A 14,114-nucleotide genomic window follows, 5' to 3' on the forward strand; every position below is an offset into this window, starting at 1 on the left:
TATTGACCTTTCAACACTTCTCTGCTGGTTAGGCAAAGGAAGAACTCAAGGCCAAGGACAAGACTATATGTTTACATGTGAGAGCTTTTAGCCTTGTAGGAATTGAAATCTTTACTTGTCTTTTACTCTAAGACCTGAGTGAATATATCGCTCTCAGATGATACCTGTACCCTCAGTTTCTTTTTTTTAAATTGTTTGTGTCGGGGTGGGCGGGGGGAGAGGGCAGAAGAGAGGGGGGGAGAGAAAAAACCCAACAAACTCCATGTTGTCAGTGCAAAGGTGGACGCGGGCTGGATCCCAAGAACTGTGAGATCATGACCTTACTGGAAACCAAGAGTCAGATGCTTAATGACTGAGACACCCAGGCGCCCCTCTCTCTTTGTTATCTAACTGTTTTCTGCTCTGTTTTCCATAGCACCCACCCATGGCTTAACTCTAATTCATGACGTAGGGGTATTACTGAGTGTTGTACAAGAAGAATATGTTTTGGGAAATCTAATTTCCCCGGAGTCTCCAAATTTCAGCATTTCTTTTCTGTATTATCAGATAAACCCGTTGTTGGCGATGAGTTTCTAGCCCAGTTTCTCCAAAAGTATGAAATGGAAGATGATATTAAAATGCTGTTGGAGATGCCAGCAAATGGAGAAAAAGAAAGGACAGGAAAGGAAGATGTGTGTCAAGCTGCTTCACGAGGTTTGTCTGAGTCACTAAGAGGTTTTGAAGATGACTGGGGTGGGGCAAAAGTTAGGGATGCGACATCAGAGACCAGATGTTGTGTTTTGGTTTCTTGCATTTGCTTAGGACAGATTTCAGGATTTTAGCCTCTATCAGTTGGATTGTTCATGCACATAGTCACTCTTTCATGTATATATTCTACATGGGTGGATCTTAATCTCAAATATCCCCAAGTCTGGAAAAACTGACCTTCTTCATTTCCCCTTCAGAGCTGGCTTTCTTTGAAGTGTCAGATTTGAAGCTGGATGATCAGGAGGCAGAGAAAACATCACTGGTTCCTGAGTGGGACCAGGATGGAATGTGGGAATCAAGAACAGAGAAGAAACTCAGGAAAACTCGCCACCATGGCCGGAAAAAGGTAAGGCCGATGGCAAGTCGTGCGGAAAATTCATCTCTCTAAAATGGCCATTTGTCTTGATGTCAGAGGTCTCCTTCCAAGGAGAATAGCCTCTAACTTGGTGTTATTAGGAAAGAAAAGAGAGTCGTTTTCAAATAGTTGCAATTTCCCAGAGTTGTACTCATCTGGAGAGTACAGCAACATGAACATTTTGCAGTGACGAAAACGTGGACAATGAAAGAATAGAGTTTTCAAAATTTTGAATGAAATAAGATTGAATAATACGTCCCATTTGATTGTCTTTTCCTTAAGGTAATCTCGCACCATAAAAAGAGGAGACAGTTTCTCAAAATGTTGTATGAAACAATGGAAGAAGTGAAGAGCTGTGTGAGTACTCCCAACCTGCTCCATGGTCACCGAATTCTGTCTTTTTCCAACACCTTTATGTGTTTCTTTGAGATTTCTTTGGCTTGACCAGCGGCTGTGAGCTGAGATTCACAACGACAATGAAACCCATAAGACACAACAGTCTTTGTGTTGCCCAATTTATTTACTTTTTAAAAAATACGTATATTGTTAAACCTTATTTATTTCTTTTGAGAAATGTTATGGCATGAGTGGGGGAGAGGCAGAGAGAGAGAGAGAGAGAACCCCAAACAGTCTCCATGTTGTCAGCCCAGGGCCAGACGTAGGGCTCGAACTCGAGAAGCATTAGGTCATGACCTGAGCTGAAACCAAGATTTGGGGCCTTAACCAATTTAGCTCCCCAGACATCCCTGTCTGTCTGAGTGTTGTGATGCAAAGTCTTACTAATACGAATCGTATCTCTTGTGTTCATCTTGAGAACACTGTGAGAGTATATAAAACACACATGTCAGGTCACTGAAGAGAATATTTCTTTTCACACTTTGTTTCTGAAGTGTGGACTTTATCCAAGTCTCCAGCTGCCCACAATACCCCGGAAGTGCACCATTAATTTTAACATGTTTTAAACCTTTCTTCCAGGAAGAACTTGTTTCAAATATGCTACATGCTCTGAAATGACCACTGCTTGTAGAAGATCAGCCACTGGAAGTATTCGTGGTTTTTCTTTCCTTGACTCAAGATTTCAGAGAGTGCAACACTGTGAATACGTGTTACTTTTGTCTACCTCGACCTGGGCTTCCTTGTCACCAGCGCCATTAGAGGTCTGACGGCCGCATCGAAATTTGAGAAATGATGTTTTAAAGGCAACTGCAATTGTGAGAGGTGGAGAGTCCAATGAACATACGGTGTTGTTGTAAGAGGTTGTACCAAAAGGTGTCTTGATGTTCAATGATTATTGTATCTGTAAATAAAATGTATTATTTTGATGTGTGGCTGGATTGTATTTATTGCATTTTAGGTAGAATTGTTCATCTCTACTCCTACTTGGTATTGATTAGTTTTCGTTGTTGGAGCCATATCTGGGGGTTTTGGCATTAAGCTGACTTGATCAAATGAAGGCGAGTCCCTTGTTGGGATAACAGTCGACATATTATTGTAAGTGCCCAGCGTTCTAAAGGTTAAGTATGTAACTCAGGTAGGAAGCCATGGCTAGGTGACTCTATTTGTAAAGCAATCTTGGTGATCTTTTCTGGGTATGGATTCTGTGCTAGCTTTTGATTTCCTTGTGTCAAGTGTAACCATTTACTTTTTACTAGGAAGAGTCTATTTTGAAAAAAACACTTTTAACAAGTATTGAGTTTTGACTACAGAGAGAGGGAGATCTTGCATGAGTGGGTGGAGTGGCAGAGAGAGAGGGAGACACAGGATGTGAAGCTGGCTCCAGGCTCTGAGCGGTCAGCATAGAGCCCGACATGGGGCTACAACTCACAAACCAGGAGATCATGACATGAGCCGACATAAGAGGCTTAACTGCCTCAGCCACCCAGGTCTCCCGGAAAAGTCTAGGTTGAGATTTCACTGCTCTTTTAAGTGCGATTTTCTATTTTATTTCTTCTTACTTTGATCTTTGTTAGGTGACTCTTGAAATTCTTGGATGTTAGCTTTCTGCAAGATTCACAAATTTTTGTTACTGTATTTATTTTTGAGAGAGAGAGAGAGAGAGAGCAGGGGAGGGACAGAGAGAGAGGGAGACACAGAAACTGAAGCAGGCTCCAGGCTCGGAGCTGTTAGCACAGAGGGAGACCCGTGGCTCTAACTCATAACCCGAGTGATGGTGACCTCAGCTCAAGTCAGACGCTTAACAGACTGAGCCTCCCATGTGCCCCTCTTAAGATGTTTAATTTCATAACATGTGGCGTTGAGATAATTCTTTACAGTCTTTCTTCTATTAGCATATTTTAAATCACACCTTTTCCTCAGAGTGCTACTTTTCTTCTGTCCTGGTGATTGTGGTGTGATGAGTCTTTATTTTCATTTCTTTTAAAATAGTTTGTAATCTTAGTTGTGTCAACCCTATTGTTAATTTGCATAACACGGTTTCGATTTCTCTGTTTCTTGCTTGCCGTTCTTGAGTGGGAAATCCAGCCTCGTTCAGTTATTGTTTTCAGTTCTCTCCTCCTGTGGGAAGATGTCTTCCTCATGCAGTTCCATGGATCTCTGGGCAGTAGGATCTTTCTAGAACCCACGTTTCAGAGTTTCTATTACCCCCATTTATTTACTTAAAAAAATTTTTTTTAAATGTTTATTTATTTTTGAGAGAGAGAGCACGCAAGGAGGAGAAGGGCCAAGACAAGGAGTCACAGATCTGAAGCAGGCTCCATGCCCCCAGCTGTCAGCACAGAGCCAGATGTGGGACTTGAACCCAACAACCGTGAGCTCTTGACCTTAGCCGAAGCCAGATGCTTAACCCACTGATCCACACAAGAACCCCTGAATCCTACTTCTGATCCAAGGAATATTGACCTAAAAAAGAAGCTCCATATCAAAACAGATGACTTTGGGAATAAGGGAGGAATTGCAATTTGAAACGGGCAAAGTGAGGCAAGCTACAGGTGGGTGAGTTGAGGGCGTGGCGGAGGCTGTGTTAATGAGCTGGGAATCCAAAGAGGGGAGAGGCACTCAGAATCTTCTAGAATAAAAACAGAGACCAGCTTTGAAAATTCCCCCAGCAGGGGTGCCTGGGTGGCGCAGTCGGTTAAGCGTCCGACTTCAGCCAGGTCACGATCTCGCGGTCCGTGAGTTCGAGCCCCACGTCGGGCTCTGGGTTGATGGCTCAGAGCCTGGAGCCTGTTTCCGATTCTGTGTCTCCCTCTCTCTCTGCCCCTCCCCCGTTCATGCCCTGTCTCTCTCTGTCCCAAAAATAAATAAACGTTGAAAAAAAAAATTCCCCCAGCAGACAAAAGCAATCCAATCATCCAAATGCAGTTCACTTGTACTTCTCGGGTGAGACCCACCTGATCGGGGGTGGTTCTTGTTCACCTGTCTGGACACTGCAGGTGAATCAACACATCACAAGGGTCACGCAAGATAACCCCTGACCAATTCCCTATCATTTAAGACGATGTCAACATTATCAATTTTCTGTAACTTGGGCACTTAAGGGAAATCAGCCCCATAGTTCTTACATGTTGTTTTCCTAAGTGCAGAGCACGTACGCAGGGGATATTTCCTTTTGGATCCTCTAGGTCCATTTGAGGTTGAAATTTTTTCCCAAAGTTGCAAAGGACACAAAATGAAAAAGAGATGAGAGAAACAACGTGGATATAATGATGGACAAAACAGGCAGGTGACAATTTTAAATAAATACAATCGGTGCTTTCGGGGACACCTGGCTGGCTTAGTCGATTCAGTGTCAGACTATGGGTTTTGGCTCAGGTATGATCCCACCTTCTCCTGAGTTAGAGCCCCACATGGGGCTCGGTGGGGGCAACCCACAGCCTGCTTGGGATTCTGTCTCCCTCTCTCTCTGCCCCTCCCTGACTTGTGATGTCTCTATCTCTATAAATAAATATATAAATAAATAAATAAATAAACAAACTTAAAATCAAAAAAGGGGCGCCTGGGTGGCTCAGTCAGTTGAGCGGCTGACTCGACTCAGGTCACGCTCTTGCGGTCCGTGAGTTCGAGCCCCGCATCGGGTTCTGTGCTGACAGTTTGGAACCTGGAGCCTGCTTGGAATTCCGTGTCTCCCTCTCTCTCTGCCCCCCTCCATTTGCACTCTGTGTCTCTCTATCTTTCAAACATGAATAATTAAAAAATAAAGAAAAATAAATAAAATAAAAGGTACTTTCAAATGTTGTGAGACCGGAAATTTTACTGCAGTTTCTCCAGGAAATATGCAGCATGAAACAGACGAGTTTGGAAAAAAAGAAAAAAAAAAAAATTTAACTAAAAGACTACTAGCAAATCACGATTTCCTTCCACTGAATGCACAGATAGTGATGATGGGTTCTAAACAGATACAGAAGCTCCATCTACCTGAGAGGAGCCTGAAAGATACTTCACTCTTGTCTCCTTTCCTCTCCCTTGTTTAGAGATTTAGGGTCCTGTTAAAGCATAATATGGAAGAGTCAGTTATCCCTGTACTATCGACACTATCCATTGCATTTAATCTTTTATCACTGTGTTGAAAAGCAGTCTTCGCAAAGGCCAGGGCCAGCAGCGTTTAGGAAATAGGGAAGGAGAGACACGTCAGAGTATCAGAGAAAGTTTTATTCTCTTTTGATGTGTGACCAACACGTGCATCAGACGGTGGATTTAAATTTTGTTACGTTCCTGTATTTCAAAGGATTCCAGAAACGGGCAGTGGGACTAAGGGATCAACCGATTTTAGCAGAGCACATCCAGCCAAGAGCAGTGCTCTTCAACAATTGTGACTATGACCACAGTAAGAAACGCATTTTACGCGCATATGAATGAATACGTACATACAACTGAAAACAGCCATGGCTAAGCAGTCGTTACACAGTTATGGGCAGTGCACAAGGACATTTCGAGGTGTGATTTTCTAAAGTGATATCAGGATCTGTTAATACGTTGTGATCTTCAGTTTAACAAACACTGCCTTCGATGAAAGATTTGAGGTAGACCACTAGGAATTGAGGTAAGTGCTAATGACAACAAAGTGACGGGTAAATATTGCTCCTTGAAGGGCATTCCACCCACACGTATGTATATCAAATGAAATCACCCAAGGGAAATCTACATGCCTGTTAGCCCCGGAGTCTGGCAAGAATCCTACCCATTGGAGATGAAGAAAAATGTTTAAAAACGAGGACTATAAAAAGAACAGTGTTAAATATGAAGAAGGAGGATCATACACTCAGATAAGAGCTCAGTTTTTTAAATGATGTACTACATAAATTGGATAGAAATTTAAAGTGAAAACTGCTCATCGTCAAGAGAGCAGAACTCAAAGATATGATCTCCATGGGACTGGGACCAAAGGCTTGGAAAGAACAGACCATGGGTCTAGAAAAAGTAGATAAAGGAGCGCCTGAGTGGCTCAGTCGGTTAAACATCTGCCTTCTGCTCCAGTCATGATATCGAGGTTCAGGAGTTCAAGCCCCACGTGAGGTTCTGTGCTAACAGCTCAGAGCCAGGAGATTGCTTCAGATTCTGTGTCCCTCTTTCTCTCTCTGGCCCTCCTCTGCTCGCTCTTTGTCTCTGTCTCTTCCTCAAAATTAATAAACATTAAATGTAAAAAATTGAAAAAAGAACAAATACTCAAAAATATAAGAGAAGAAAAAAAGTCAGCGTTAAAAAATCCGTCCTATTTATATTCATTCATTTTTAAAAAAGTGTTTACCAACAATAGCCAAAGTAAGGAAAGAGCCCAAATGTCCATCGACAGATGAATGGATAAAGGAGATGGGATATATATATATACAATGGAGTAATACATTGATGTGATAAATGTATACAGTGGAGTATTACAAAACGTAGGAGACTCTTAAATATGGAGAATCAACAGGGGGTTATCGGAGGGATTGTGGGAGGGGGGATGGGCTAAATGGGCAAGGGGCATTAAGGAATCTACTCCTGAAATCATGGTTGCACTATATGCTAATTATCTTGTCTGAAATTAAAAAAAAAAAAAAAAAGTGCTTCACTGCATCTAATTTGATGAGAATTTTCTAAAATGTGCAATTTGCTGTAGAGCATCACATGTTTTCCTCTGACACCTATCAGCATTATCACGGGGACTTGTCTTCCTCAGTTTATAGTGTTAATTTGCAACCTAAACAGATAATGTTAATTGATTCCTATATGCTGAACCGTTCTTGAATTCCTGCAGTAAAGTGTACTTCTTCCTAATATATTGCTTTTCTTTTTTATTTTTTTTGAGAGGGAGAGAGACGGGGCCCAGGTGAGCCAGGGGAAGGGGGCGGGGAGAGAGAAGCAGGGCTCACAGGAAGCTGGGCTGGAGCTCACTAACCATGAGATCATGACTTGAGCCCAAGTCAGAGGCTTAACCGACGAAGCCAGTCCGGAGCCCCTAACACATGACTCTTCTAAGCAACCTTTTAAGATCTTAACAAATCTATGTTAATCAATATGATTTGTCTGTAGTTTTGTTGCAGGGTTTAAAACGATTTCGTTTGTAGTGTTTCTTTATTTTTGGGAGAGAGAGACAAAGAGTGTAAGCAGGGGAGGGCAGAGAGAGAGGGAGACACAGAATGTGAAGCAGGCTCCAGGCTCTGAACTGTCAGCACAGAGTCCCTCCCACCTGGGGATCAAACTTACCAACCAGGAGATTATGACTTAAGCTGAAGTCGGAAGCTTAACGGACTGAGCCACCCAGGTGCCCGGGAGACCGGAACTTTAGTTGATTTCCTTGTAGGATCTCAGTTGGCTGAGCCTGTTAAAAATACTCGGAACACTTGTATCGCCTTGACAAAAACAATGCCATTGTATTCGTTGACAGAGTAAAAACATAAATTCTTAGGAGGTTCTCAAATATTTTAAAGCCAACTCTGCAATGCCAAATTTGTATTTTCTCTCTGAAATCACAATTCTAGAAGGGAACAACAGACAATTTGAACTGAAGAATTCTTTTGTAGCTAGCTTGTCAATAGTTAGGGTTACACTCAGTCTTCCTGGGCTCTGCTACGAATCTTCCTAAAATTTAGGTGCGGGGTCCATATGACTGTGTTTGGGAACTATCCTCTGACCCTGAAAATTCACTTATCCGGGGATTTTACACGTGACTTCCATAAATGGGCTTCAGGGATCCAAGGTACCCATAGAAAACGTATGCACTCAAATCAAAGTGGGAGTATCATCGTCATGGTGAAAGAGTCTGAAAGGTCCTCATGTTATCAGGGATAAAGGTGAGAGCCAAGCTTCCTGTAACGACTTGATGGATTTGATTTGGTTCATGCTAATGCGATTTCCTTGCCTTTCAAAACAGAAGTCTCCAGGTGGAAATCTGTCTTCAGCCATTTCAAGGATGGAGAGCTTGCCATGCCAGGTGGGTTATGGCTTTTCCCCGGGGGTTAGAGGAAAATGGGACTGGCAGAAAACTATTATGCAGGTTGTAGAATATTTTGAGGGCCAAGAAGCATCCTGGAGATGCCTAGGGGAGTTTTGACCTTGGGCACGTGGAAATATTAGTGAGTCCATGTCGAGGGCATGCTTAACACGGAGGGGCTGTTGCATGAAGGAAAGATTAGTATTGGACTACGGCACCGCTTAGTACTTGGGGGCTCTGGAGAATTACCTAGAATTCTAGAGGTGCTTGTGAGGAGTATGGGAGTATAACAATGGAGGCTGGATTCTCTGCAACTGTATTGGATTTTTCATGAGCCAAATGCTGGGCCCAGAGTCACAGCGGGTGGCATCAGGGCAAAGCCATAGACTGTGCAATTGTCTCCAACTTGCCTTCAAGGACCTAACTGCCTACGAGTGTCCGGACTAAAACGTATCAGATACCATTAAAGTTTGTGGCGATTACAGCCTTAGTTTCAGTTCACCTTCCGGGTGACAGTATTCAGCCAAAAGACCCTCACAAATATCGCCTTTGGTTGTCCACCATGTCTAAGAAATCTACGTGCTCCAATGGGCTCAGAAGTCCCACCATATTGAAAATCTTCTCCATTTTGTTTTCCAGAATGGTTCAATGGAAATTCCCTTGAACATACGTCAAAGAGAGGATATCTCCCATACGGGTATTCTTTTGACAACACTGTCCTTCTCTTTAGAATTTGTGTGTGTTATTCCTTTAAGCTGTTGCCTTTAAGATCCTTAATGTCTATCTATTGACCTTTCAACACTTCTCTGCTGGTTAGGCAAAGGAAGAACTCAAGGCCAAGGACAAGACTATATGTTTACATGTGAGAGCTTTTAGCCTTGTAGGAATTGAAATCTTTACTTGTCTTTTACTCTAAGACCTGAGTGAATATATCGCTCTCAGATGATACCTGTACCCTCAGTTTCTTTTTTTTAAATTGTTTGTGTCGGGGTGGGCGGGGGGAGAGGGCAGAAGAGAGGGGGGGAGAGAAAAAACCCAACAAACTCCATGTTGTCAGTGCAAAGGTGGACGCGGGCTGGATCCCAAGAACTGTGAGATCATGACCTTACTGGAAACCAAGAGTCAGATGCTTAATGACTGAGACACCCAGGCGCCCCTCTCTCTTTGTTATCTAACTGTTTTCTGCTCTGTTTTCCATAGCACCCACCCATGGCTTAACTCTAATTCATGACGTAGGGGTATTACTGAGTGTTGTACAAGAAGAATATGTTTTGGGAAATCTAATTTCCCCGGAGTCTCCAAATTTCAGCATTTCTTTTCTGTATTATCAGATAAACCCGTTGTTGGCGATGAGTTTCTAGCCCAGTTTCTCCAAAAGTATGAAATGGAAGATGATATTAAAATGCTGTTGGAGATGCCAGCAAATGGAGAAAAAGAAAGGACAGGAAAGGAAGATGTGTGTCAAGCTGCTTCACGAGGTTTGTCTGAGTCACTAAGAGGTTTTGAAGATGACTGGGGTGGGGCAAAAGTTAGGGATGCGACATCAGAGACCAGATGTTGTGTTTTGGTTTCTTGCATTTGCTTAGGACAGATTTCAGGATTTTAGCCTCTATCAGTTGGATTGTTCATGCACATAGTCACTCTTTCATGTATATATTCTACATGGGTGGATCTTAATCTCAAATATCCCCAAGTCTGGAAAAACTGACCTTCTTCATTTCCCCTTCAGAGCTGGCTTTCTTTGAAGTGTCAGATTTGAAGCTGGATGATCAGGAGGCAGAGAAAACATCACTGGTTCCTGAGTGGGACCAGGATGGAATGTGGGAATCAAGAACAGAGAAGAAACTCAGGAAAACTCGCCACCATGGCCGGAAAAAGGTAAGGCCGATGGCAAGTCGTGCGGAAAATTCATCTCTCTAAAATGGCCATTTGTCTTGATGTCAGAGGTCTCCTTCCAAGGAGAATAGCCTCTAACTTGGTGTTATTAGGAAAGAAAAGAGAGTCGTTTTCGAATAGTTGCAATTTCCCAGAGTTGTACTCATCTGGAGAGTACAGCAACATGAACATTTTGCAGTGACGAAAACGTGGACAATGAAAGAATAGAGTTTTCAAAATTTTGAATGAAATAAGATTGAATAATACGTCCCATTTGATTGTCTTTTCCTTAAGGTAATCTCGCACCATAAAAAGAGGAGACAGTTTCTCAAAATGTTGTATGAAACAATGGAAGAAGTGAAGAGCTGTGTGAGTACTCCCAACCTGCTCCATGGTCACCGAATTCTGTCTTTTTCCAACACCTTTATGTGTTTCTTTGAGATTTCTTTGGCTTGACCAGCGGCTGTGAGCTGAGATTCACAACGACAATGAAACCCATAAGACACAACAGTCTTTGTGTTGCCCAATTTATTTACTTTTTAAAAAATACGTATATTGTTAAACCTTATTTATTTCTTTTGAGAAATGTTATGGCATGAGTGGGGGAGAGGCAGAGAGAGAGAGAGAGAGAACCCCAAACAGTCTCCATGTTGTCAGCCCAGGGCCAGACGTAGGGCTCGAACTCGAGAAGCATTAGGTCATGACCTGAGCTGAAACCAAGATTTGGGGCCTTAACCAATTTAGCTCCCCAGACATCCCTGTCTGTCTGAGTGTTGTGATGCAAAGTCTTACTAATACGAATCGTATCTCTTGTGTTCATCTTGAGAACACTGTGAGAGTATATAAAACACACATGTCAGGTCACTGAAGAGAATATTTCTTTTCACACTTTGTTTCTGAAGTGTGGACTTTATCCAAGTCTCCAGCTGCCCACAATACCCCGGAAGTGCACCATTAATTTTAACATGTTTTAAACCTTTCTTCCAGGAAGAACTTGTTTCAAATATGCTACATGCTCTGAAATGACCACTGCTTGTAGAAGATCAGCCACTGGAAGTATTCGTGGTTTTTCTTTCCTTGACTCAAGATTTCAGAGAGTGCAACACTGTGAATACGTGTTACTTTTGTCTACCTCGACCTGGGCTTCCTTGTCACCAGCGCCATTAGAGGTCTGACGGCCGCATCGAAATTTGAGAAATGATGTTTTAAAGGCAACTGCAATTGTGAGAGGTGGAGAGTCCAATGAACATACGGTGTTGTTGTAAGAGGTTGTACCAAAAGGTGTCTTGATGTTCAATGATTATTGTATCTGTAAATAAAATGTATTATTTTGATGTGTGGCTGGATTGTATTTATTGCATTTTAGGTAGAATTGTTCATCTCTACTCCTACTTGGTATTGATTAGTTTTCGTTGTTGGAGCCATATCTGGGGGTTTTGGCATTAAGCTGACTTGATCAAATGAAGGCGAGTCCCTTGTTGGGATAACAGTCGACATATTATTGTAAGTGCCCAGCGTTCTAAAGGTTAAGTATGTAACTCAGGTAGGAAGCCATGGCTAGGTGACTCTATTTGTAAAGCAATCTTGGTGATCTTTTCTGGGTATGGATTCTGTGCTAGCTTTTGATTTCCTTGTGTCAAGTGTAACCATTTACTTTTTACTAGGAAGAGTCTATTTTGAAAAAAACACTTTTAACAAGTATTGAGTTTTGACTACAGAGAGAGGGAGATCTTGCATGAGTGGGTGGAGTGGCAGAGAGAGAGGGAGACACAGGATGTGAAGCTGGCTCCAGGCTCTGAGCGGTCAGCATAGAGCCCGACATGGGGCTACAACTCACAAACCAGGAGATCATGACATGAGCCGACATAAGAGGCTTAACTGCCTCAGCCACCCAGGTCTCCCGGAAAAGTCTAGGTTGAGATTTCACTGCTCTTTTAAGTGCGATTTTCTATTTTATTTCTTCTTACTTTGATCTTTGTTAGGTGACTCTTGAAATTCTTGGATGTTAGCTTTCTGCAAGATTCACAAATTTTTGTTACTGTATTTATTTTTGAGAGAGAGAGAGAGAGAGAGCAGGGGAGGGACAGAGAGAGAGGGAGACACAGAAACTGAAGCAGGCTCCAGGCTCGGAGCTGTTAGCACAGAGGGAGACCCGTGGCTCTAACTCATAACCCGAGTGATGGTGACCTCAGCTCAAGTCAGACGCTTAACAGACTGAGCCTCCCATGTGCCCCTCTTAAGATGTTTAATTTCATAACATGTGGCGTTGAGATAATTCTTTACAGTCTTTCTTCTATTAGCATATTTTAAATCACACCTTTTCCTCAGAGTGCTACTTTTCTTCTGTCCTGGTGATTGTGGTGTGATGAGTCTTTATTTTCATTTCTTTTAAAATAGTTTGTAATCTTAGTTGTGTCAACCCTATTGTTAATTTGCATAACACGGTTTCGATTTCTCTGTTTCTTGCTTGCCGTTCTTGAGTGGGAAATCCAGCCTCGTTCAGTTATTGTTTTCAGTTCTCTCCTCCTGTGGGAAGATGTCTTCCTCATGCAGTTCCATGGATCTCTGGGCAGTAGGATCTTTCTAGAACCCACATTTCAAAGTTTCTATTACCCCCCCTTTTGTTTACTTAAAAATTTTTTAAATGTTTATTTATTTTTGAGAGAGTGAGAGCACAAGCAGCAGAAGGCCAGAGAGAGGGAGACATAGATCTGAAGCAGGCTCCACGCCCCCAGCTGTCAGCACAGAGCCAGATGTGGGACTTGAACTCACCAACTGTGAGCTCTTAACCTTAGCCGAAGTTGGACGCTTAACCCACTGAGCCACCTAGGCACCCCCCTGAATCCTGCTTCTGATCCAAGGAATATGGACCTAAAAACGAAGCTCCAAACTCAAAACAGATGACTCTGTTTGGGAATAAGGGAGGAATTGCAATTTGAACCGGGCAAAGTGAGGCAAGCTACAGGTGGGTGAGTTGAGGGCGTGGCGGAGGCTGTGTTAATGAGCTGGGAATCCAAAGAGGGGAGAGGGACTCAGAATCTGCTAGAAGAAAAACAGAGACCAGCTTTGAAAATTCCCCCAGCGGACAAAACCGATCCAATCATCCAAATGCAGTTCACTTGGGCTTCTTTGGTGAGACCCATCTGATCGGGGGCGGTTCTTGTTCACGTGTCTGGACACTGTAGGTGAATCAACACATTAGAAGGGTCACGCAAGGTAACACCTGACCAATTCCCTAGCATTTAAGCCGATGTCAACGTTATCAGTTTTCTGTAAATCGGGCACTTACGGAAAATCAGCCCCATAGTTCTTACACGTTGTTTTCCTAAGTACAGAGCACATACGAATGAGATATTTCCTTTGAGATCCTATGGGTCCATTCGAGGTTGAAGTTCTTTCCCAACGTTGAAAAAGACACAAAATGAAAGAGAAAAAGAGTTAAGAGCAGAAACGTGTATACGATGATACACAAAACAGGCAGGTGACAATTTTAAATAAATACAATAGGTGCTTTCGGGGACACCTGGGCGGCTTAGTCGATTCAGTGTCAGACTATGGGTTTGGCTCAGTTATGATCCCACCTTCTCGTGAGTTAGACCATCACCTCGGGCTCTGTGGGGGCAGCCCACAGCCTGCTTGGGCTTCTCTCTGTCTCCCTCTCTCTCTGCCCCTCCCTGACTTGTGATGTCTGTATCTCTATAAATAAATGAATAAATAAATAAATAAATAAACTTAAAAGTAAAAAGAAGGAGTGCCTGGGTGGCTCAG

General features: G+C 42.7%; 2 long non-coding RNA genes across 2 annotated transcripts; both read left to right on the forward strand.

Annotated features, from left to right (window-relative positions):
* The first annotated feature begins 877 nt into the window (after positions 1-877).
* LOC123591876 lies at positions 878-2,426 on the forward strand. The gene is made up of 3 exons (XR_006709493.1): positions 878-1,093; positions 1,385-1,459; positions 2,078-2,426. It is a non-coding gene; the product is annotated as an uncharacterized LOC123591876 (long non-coding RNA).
* Positions 2,427-10,133: 7,707 nt separating this feature from the next.
* Positions 10,134-11,682, forward strand: LOC123591750. Its single transcript, XR_006709485.1, has 3 exons — positions 10,134-10,349; positions 10,641-10,715; positions 11,334-11,682. It is a non-coding gene; the product is annotated as an uncharacterized LOC123591750 (long non-coding RNA).
* The last annotated feature ends 2,432 nt before the right edge of the window (positions 11,683-14,114 follow it).

This window comes from Leopardus geoffroyi, chromosome B4 (genome assembly GCF_018350155.1).
Source record: "Leopardus geoffroyi isolate Oge1 chromosome B4, O.geoffroyi_Oge1_pat1.0, whole genome shotgun sequence".
NCBI lineage: Eukaryota > Metazoa > Chordata > Mammalia > Carnivora > Felidae > Leopardus > Leopardus geoffroyi.